We start from the raw sequence: 7,273 nt of genomic DNA, 5'->3' as shown, positions 1-7,273 counted from the left end.
GCAACTAAAATCACCTCAATTGGACCTCTGTAGCTCAAGTTATACTCCTTTGAAGTGGACATGGTTGCTGGCATAGTTGCTAGCATTACTGGAAAACTTGAGTGCCAATAACGCTAGCGATCAGGGCTTCATTATTGCCAGTTTTTGGAGCTCAAACTTAGTGTCCACCCCATACTATTATATATTGTTGGAAAGCCCTGAATGTTTACTTTCCAATGCCTTTGGAAGCACATCATTTGGAGCTCTACAACTCGAGTTACACTTCTTGGAAGGTGAAGAGGTCAGCTGGCCTTACTACAGGTTGATACCATATTCATCTTTGCACTTTCGGGGTAGGTTTTCTCCCTCAAATTTAGTGTCCATCTTGTAGTGCCATTTATGCTTGGAAAGCTCTGGAATCCTACTTTTCAATGCCACTGGAATCACCTCATTTGGAGCTTTGTGGCTCAAGTTATGCGTGTTTGAAGAAGGCATGGTCAGGCTGCTAGGTGGGACTTTTGCCCACGTTAACTTAGTTAACGTGGGTCTTTTTGCTTCGCCAACGTTAGTGGAGATCACCTTTTCCACTTACTTTGGCATCTTCCTTTCCTTCCACGTTAGTTCCCACGTTAATGTAGTTAACGTGGAAGCTAACGTGGGTCTTTTTGCTTCGAAAACGTTAGCGGCACTCACTTTTTCCACTAACGTTGGCATATACCCCTTTCGCAAGCGTTATTGGGGCTCACCTTCCCCATTAAGGTTGCTTGGTGCCTTTTGTCCCTACGTTAGAGTTCACGTTAGTGTAGCTAACGTGACTCTTAACGTGGGTCTTCGTTCCATGCTCTCCTTCTTCAAAGTTAATGCCACTAGCTTTTCTCACTAACGTTGTGGCTTTCCTTCCTTCCACGTTAGTGTAACTAACGTAGATACTAACATGGATCTTCTCTTTTGGCCTGAAATCAATCAAACAAAGTGCATCAAAGTCTTGCTCTTAATCATGGGATCATGCATCATCCAATTTATCATATAATTCATGCAAAATCCTCATGAAATCATGTAAAGTGCACAATGTATGCTTGAATCAAGATGTAAGTGAATATCTACCCAAAACTAGCTTATTTCCTAAGAAAATGCATGAAACTACCTTAAAAACAGTAAAGAAAAGGTCAGTGAAACTGGACAAAATGCCCTGGCATCATCCATTCAACATACAACTGATCACACATTCATAATACACAATTTTAGGATTTAGATGTAGTTTTTAGAGAGAGAGGTTCTCTCCTCTCTCTTAGGATTTAGGATTTTAGGATTTCTATTAGTTTAGTTCATTTCATCTTCAGTCACAGGTTCAATATTCCTTTTATATTTTTATTTATTCTAATGCTTTTATTCGTATCTGACTTATGTTACCAATTTGGCTTATGAACTCTTTATGTTTAGGTTGATTTTCTTTTATTAATGCAATTGAAGTATTTCAAATTTATGATTCTTATTTAGCTTTTTATATTCTTGGCTTTGCTTGATTAATTGGAGACTCTTGAGTTATCAAACTCATCGTGATTGACAATTGTTATTTTTGCTAATTGAATTGGATTCCACTAACTCTAGTCCTTTCTTAGGAATTGGCTAGGACTTGAGGATCAAACTAATTAGTCCACTTGACTTTCCTTTGCTTTAGTAAAGGTTAACTAAGTGGGATTAAAACTCAATTCTCATCACCATCGATAAGGATAACTAGGATAGGACTTCCAAATTCTCATACCTTGCCAAGAGTTCTTCTCTATTGTTATTATTAATTTATTTTTTCTTGTCATTTAAATTACTTGCTTCTTATTTTTTAGCGCCGTTGCCGAGGAGTTGCAATAGAGTGCTAAGTTATTAATTGGAATTTATTTATTTGTATTTTATTTTATTTTGCTACTATGAGCTACATGTTTCTTTCATTAAATGACGCGTTCACTTCCTGATCCAAGCTTGCCAGTATTTGATCCTGAGATTGAAAGAATTATTTCACGTATAAGGCAAGCTCGGCGTTGGTTAGTCCTCTCCGAGGGCGAATCTAAAACGTCACGTAAGGAAGAAACAAGCTCCCTTTCTACTGATTCGGTTGACTTACGTGCATGTGACATGGCAGCACCTAGGAGAGTTACTATCCAGGAAGCTGGAGCCCCTGATTTTACACTGCAACCGTATCAAGCGCATCACCCAGCGGTGGCTGTAGATTTTGAACTCAAGACTGCACTACTCAACTTGATGCCTAAGTTTCATGGCTTACCTGCTCAAGAGCCTATCAAGCACCTTAGGGATTTTCGGGAAGCCTGTTCTACTGTCAGGCGTGATGGTGTAGATGAAACTTCTATTTTGTTAAAAGCCTTCCCATTCTCTCTTGAGGGAAAGGCGAGAGAGTGGTACTACACTCAACCCGCAGCAACTGTTTCTAACTAGGTTACGCTTAGAAGAGAATTTTTGGAAAGATTCTTTCCAGCTGAAGTTACTGATAAACTGAGGAAAGACATTTCCATGATTGTTCAAGACAAATCCGAGACTCTCTACGAATACTGGGAGTGCTTCAACAATCTTCTGGAAGCTTGCCCCCACCATATGATTGACAAGATAGTGTTGCTCGGCTACGTCACACAGGGCATGAGGCCTCAAGATAAGACCACATTGGAAAGTGCTAGCAATGGGTCTATGAAAAAGTACAAGACCACTGATGAGGCATGGCAATTGATCAGCGACTTAGCTGAATCTACTCGGAATCACAGGCAGAAACAAAGCCAGTCAAAAGCTGTTGCAGAAGTATCCTCTAGCAGAGAGACTGCTGCTCTAACTCAGAGTATCTGTGAAATGACCAACTTACTGAAGCAGATGCAGTTAAGTCAACAACAAGCTCAGCCCCCTCCACCACAGCAAAGCCAACAGTTAGTCCCACAGAGAGTGTGCGGAATCTATGCCAATTATAGCCATTATACTGATGAATGTCCGCAGCTCCAGCAGGAAGACAATACTGTGGCAGCCACTCATAACTTTTATGACCGCCCCAATCAAGGATACAATCAAGGTGGCAGCTACAACCATGGATGGCAGGAAAATTCCATCCAAGGTTGGAGAGATAATTCTAACCAGGATTGGAGGGACAACAATAACAGAGGAGGCAGAGACAATCAGGAAAATCAGAGGTGGAATAATAACAACAACAGGCAGCAGAACCAGAACCAGCCTTACAGAGCACGTCACCTGAGGTAATCCCAAGGACTACAGCACAACCAACAACAAGTTCCTCAGATCACTTATTCTAATTCCTCTCCGAGTGACGAGATGTTTCAATCCATTGCGCAAGGACAAAAGAACATGGAAAGTTCACTTAATGGTCTAACATCCACTATACAAGCTCTCATCTCTCAGATGGGATCATCCAATACTTCAAACACTCAACATGCAAGCTCCAGTGGAATTCCTTCTCAACCCTTACCCAATCCAAAGGGTGGCAACAATGCCATCACCTTAAGGTCTGAAACCACACTGCAAGAGAGGAATCGGGAGGAGCTAAACCCACCAGAACATGCCTCAGCTGAAGAGGTGGTGGAAGTAGAAGATGCTGAAGAGGAAGTGGACATACAAGACATGGTTGAAGAAGAAGAAGCTCAACCACAGAAAGAAGCAACAAAGGATGCAGACGCTGCAAAAAACGCCCTTCCTATTCCATTTCCACAAATTGCAAGGAAGCCCAGGAAGCAGATGGAACTTGATCCCAAAATGGTAGAAATATTCAAAAAGGTTGAGGTAATTGTTCCCCTTTTTGATGTTATTCATCAGGTACCTAAATACGCAAAGTTTCTAAAAGATTTATGTATACATCAAGACAAAATTAATGAATTAGAAACTATTCCTTTAGGTAGTTCTATATCTGCTTTAATGGGAGGTATACCTGAAAAGTGTAGTGTTCCAGGTCCATGTATGGTTAATTGTACTATTGGTGGTGTGATATTTTCTGACTGCATGTGTGATTTAGGAGCGTGTGTTAGTATAATAAATCTTTTAAAATAAATTAATAATTACTTGTTCAAACCTTTTAAAAACCCAAAATTCTACCTTTTCCATAGCTAATAATAAGTCATACCTCCCTGCAATTCCTTGAGAAGACGACCCGAGGTTTAAATACTTTGGTTATAAATTTTAAAGGGGTTTGTTACTTGTGACAACCAAACGTTTGTACGAAAGAATTTTCTGTTGGTTTAGAAGCTATACTTGCAACGCGATTATATTTGTGAATTTCTTTACCGATAGAAAAACCGAAGCCAGGCGATGCGAACACGTGGATCACGCGGACGCGTGACCTGGCAAAAGTGCATTCCGCGCAAACGCGTGGACGACGCCTCCGCGTCACTTTGCCGCGACCTGTACGTACTAGAAATCGCTGGGGGCAATTTCTGGGCTATTTTTGACCCAGTTTTCGGTCCGGAAAACACAGATTAGAGGCTATAAAGTGGGGAAATGCATCCATTCAACATACAACTGATCACACATTCATAATACACAATTTTAGGATTTAGATGTAGTTTTTAGAGAGAGAGAAGTTCTCTCCTCTCTCTTAGGATTTAGGATTTTAGGATTTCTATTAGTTTAGTTCATTTCATCTTCAGTCACAGGTTTAATATTCCTTTTATATTTTTATTTATTCTAATACTTTTATTCGTATCTGACTTATGTTACCAATTTGGCTTATGAACTCTTTATGTTTAGGTTGATTTTCTTTTATTAATGCAATTGAGGTATTTCAGATTTATGATTCTTATTTAGCTTTTTATATTCTTGGCTTTGCTTGATTAATTGGAGACTCTTGAGTTATCAAAATCATCGTGATTGACAATTGTTATTTTTGCTAATTGAATTGGATTCCACTAACTCTAGTCCTTTCTTAGGAATTGGCTAGGACTTGAGGATCAAACTAATTAGTCCACTTGACTTTCCTTTGCTTTAGTAAAGGTTAACTAAATGGGATTAACTCAATTCTCATCACCATCGATAAGGATAACTAGGATAGGACTTCTAAATTCTCATACCTTGCCAAGAGTTCTTCTCTATTATTATTATTAATTTATTTTTTTCTTGTTATTTAAATTACTTGATTCTTATTTCAAAAACCCCCAATTTACAAAACTCATAACTAATAATAAAAACATACCTCCCTGCAGTTCCTTGAGAAGACGACCCGAGGTTTAAATACTTCGGTTATAAATTTTAAAGGGGTTTGTTACTTGTGACAACCAAACGTTTTTACGAAAGGATTTTCTGTTGGTTTAGAAGATATACTTGCAACGCGATTATATTTGTGAATTTCTTTACCGACAGGAAATCCGATCGTCAAAGGTCTCTCTGAGTAACTGATGAGCGGATATTTTATACGCTTTTTGGCATCATTTTCATATAGTTTTTAGCATGTTTTGTTTAAGTTTTATTATGTTTTCATAGGTTTTGGTGTAAAATTCACATTTTTGGATTCTACTATAAGTTTTTGTGTTTTATGGTGATTTCAAGTATTTTTTGGCTGAAATCTGAGAGTTTTGACAAAGTCTTATTTAGAGGCAAGGAAATCGTAGCAGATGCTGTCAGGATCTGACCTCGGTGCATTCAAGCAAGCATTTTTGGAGCTACAGATATCCAAATGGAGCGTTTTCAACAGCTATGGAAATCTAACATCTAGTGCTTTCCAGCAATATATAATAGTTCATACTTGTCTTTAAAGATGAAGGCCCAAAATTAGCGTTCAACGCCAGCCATCTACCCCCTTCCTGACGTTGGACGCCCAAAAGGGAGCAGTTGGTGTCCAACACCCAAAGGGGAGTCCAAAGGGGGTGTTCAATGCCCAAGAGCCCTACTATCATGTGGAGACACCCTTAGCTCAGCCTAAAAACTCACTAAGTGGGCCCCGGAAGTTGATTTTTATACTACAAGCCTAAGCCTATCATATTTCTGTAATCCTTAGTTATTAGATTAGTATATATAGGAGAAGATCACTCTTGTTTTAGGATCTTCGACCACCATAGAATATTATTTCATATTTTCGAGTTTCATTGTATAACATGAGCCACTAAACCTCCTAGGTTAAGGTTAAGATTAGGAGCTCTGCTGAGTTTTATGGATTAATAAAAGCACTACTGTTCTATTTCAATTCGTGTTTGATTCTCTCCTAAGATGTATCTTTATTCTTCAACCTTATGAATGAGTTGAACCATCAAAAGTCATCTCTATTCTACATGGGTTCATCGAGCATCTTTCATCGGATATCAATGAACCACTAGCTTGAGGATACGTCTCTTAGACGGCTAATCCATGACTTTGTAGAGGACTTCTCGAGACATCAGTTCAGCCGAGGTATGGGGAGATTAAGGTCTTTGTGGTAAAGGCTAGAATCAAGGCGCAACATTCTCTCAAGGGGATGGACTACAGGAGCTTCACCCTCATTCAGACTGGATGCGCACTAAACCTGGTGTTCAGCCTAGAGGAAGAGTGGCGGCCTCTCAAGCGGCGTTGATCACATACAGCTTGCTATAGAAGAAATCATTCACAGTTGGAGTAGACAGTAAGAAAGTATTGATCCAGAAGAACAAAGCATCTCCGAAGCCTTAACCATCTTCTTATCATTGAATTCACAACTACTGAGTAACGTTATCTTTATTTTACTTTTATGCGTTTAAACAACTACACAACTTTTCTATCCACCTGACTAAGATTTACAAGATAACCACTGTTTGATCCAAGCTGACAATCCTCGTGGGATCGACCCTGACTCACCTCAGGTATTACTTGGACGACACAGTCCACTTATTGCTAGTTCAGTTGTGCGAAGTTAAATTTCGCGCACCAATTTTTTGGTACCGTTGCTGGGGATTGTTTGAGTTTAAACAAACTAACAGATTTTTTTATTTCTTAGATTAGGTATTTTTTTATTTTATTTGAGTCTTTTACTTTCTTTTTCGAAAAATATATCAAAAAGTCAAAAATTTTTCAAAAATCTTTTTTTTTCTTTAATAATCTTTATCTTTTGTTTGAGTCTTTTGTTCTTGTTCTTGTTAGAGTTCGAACTTTCTTGAGTCTTTTTCCAAAAATTTTCAAACATAATGTCTTTTGTTTGAGTCTAGGGTCAAATCTTAAGTTTGGTGTCCATTGTGTGTTCTTTAATTGCTTTGAATTTTTCGAATTTTGTTCTTGGTGTTCTTCTTAGTCTTCAAGTTGTTCTTGTTTTTCTTCTTGTTTTGATCTTTAAAATTTTTAAGTTTTGTGTCTTTAGGTG

This window comes from Arachis ipaensis, chromosome B10 (assembly GCF_059453495.1).
Source record: "Arachis ipaensis isolate K30076 ecotype BB chromosome B10, ASM5945349v1, whole genome shotgun sequence".
In the NCBI taxonomy this organism is placed as follows: domain Eukaryota; kingdom Viridiplantae; phylum Streptophyta; class Magnoliopsida; order Fabales; family Fabaceae; genus Arachis; species Arachis ipaensis.
This window is presented reverse-complemented; position numbering follows the sequence as displayed.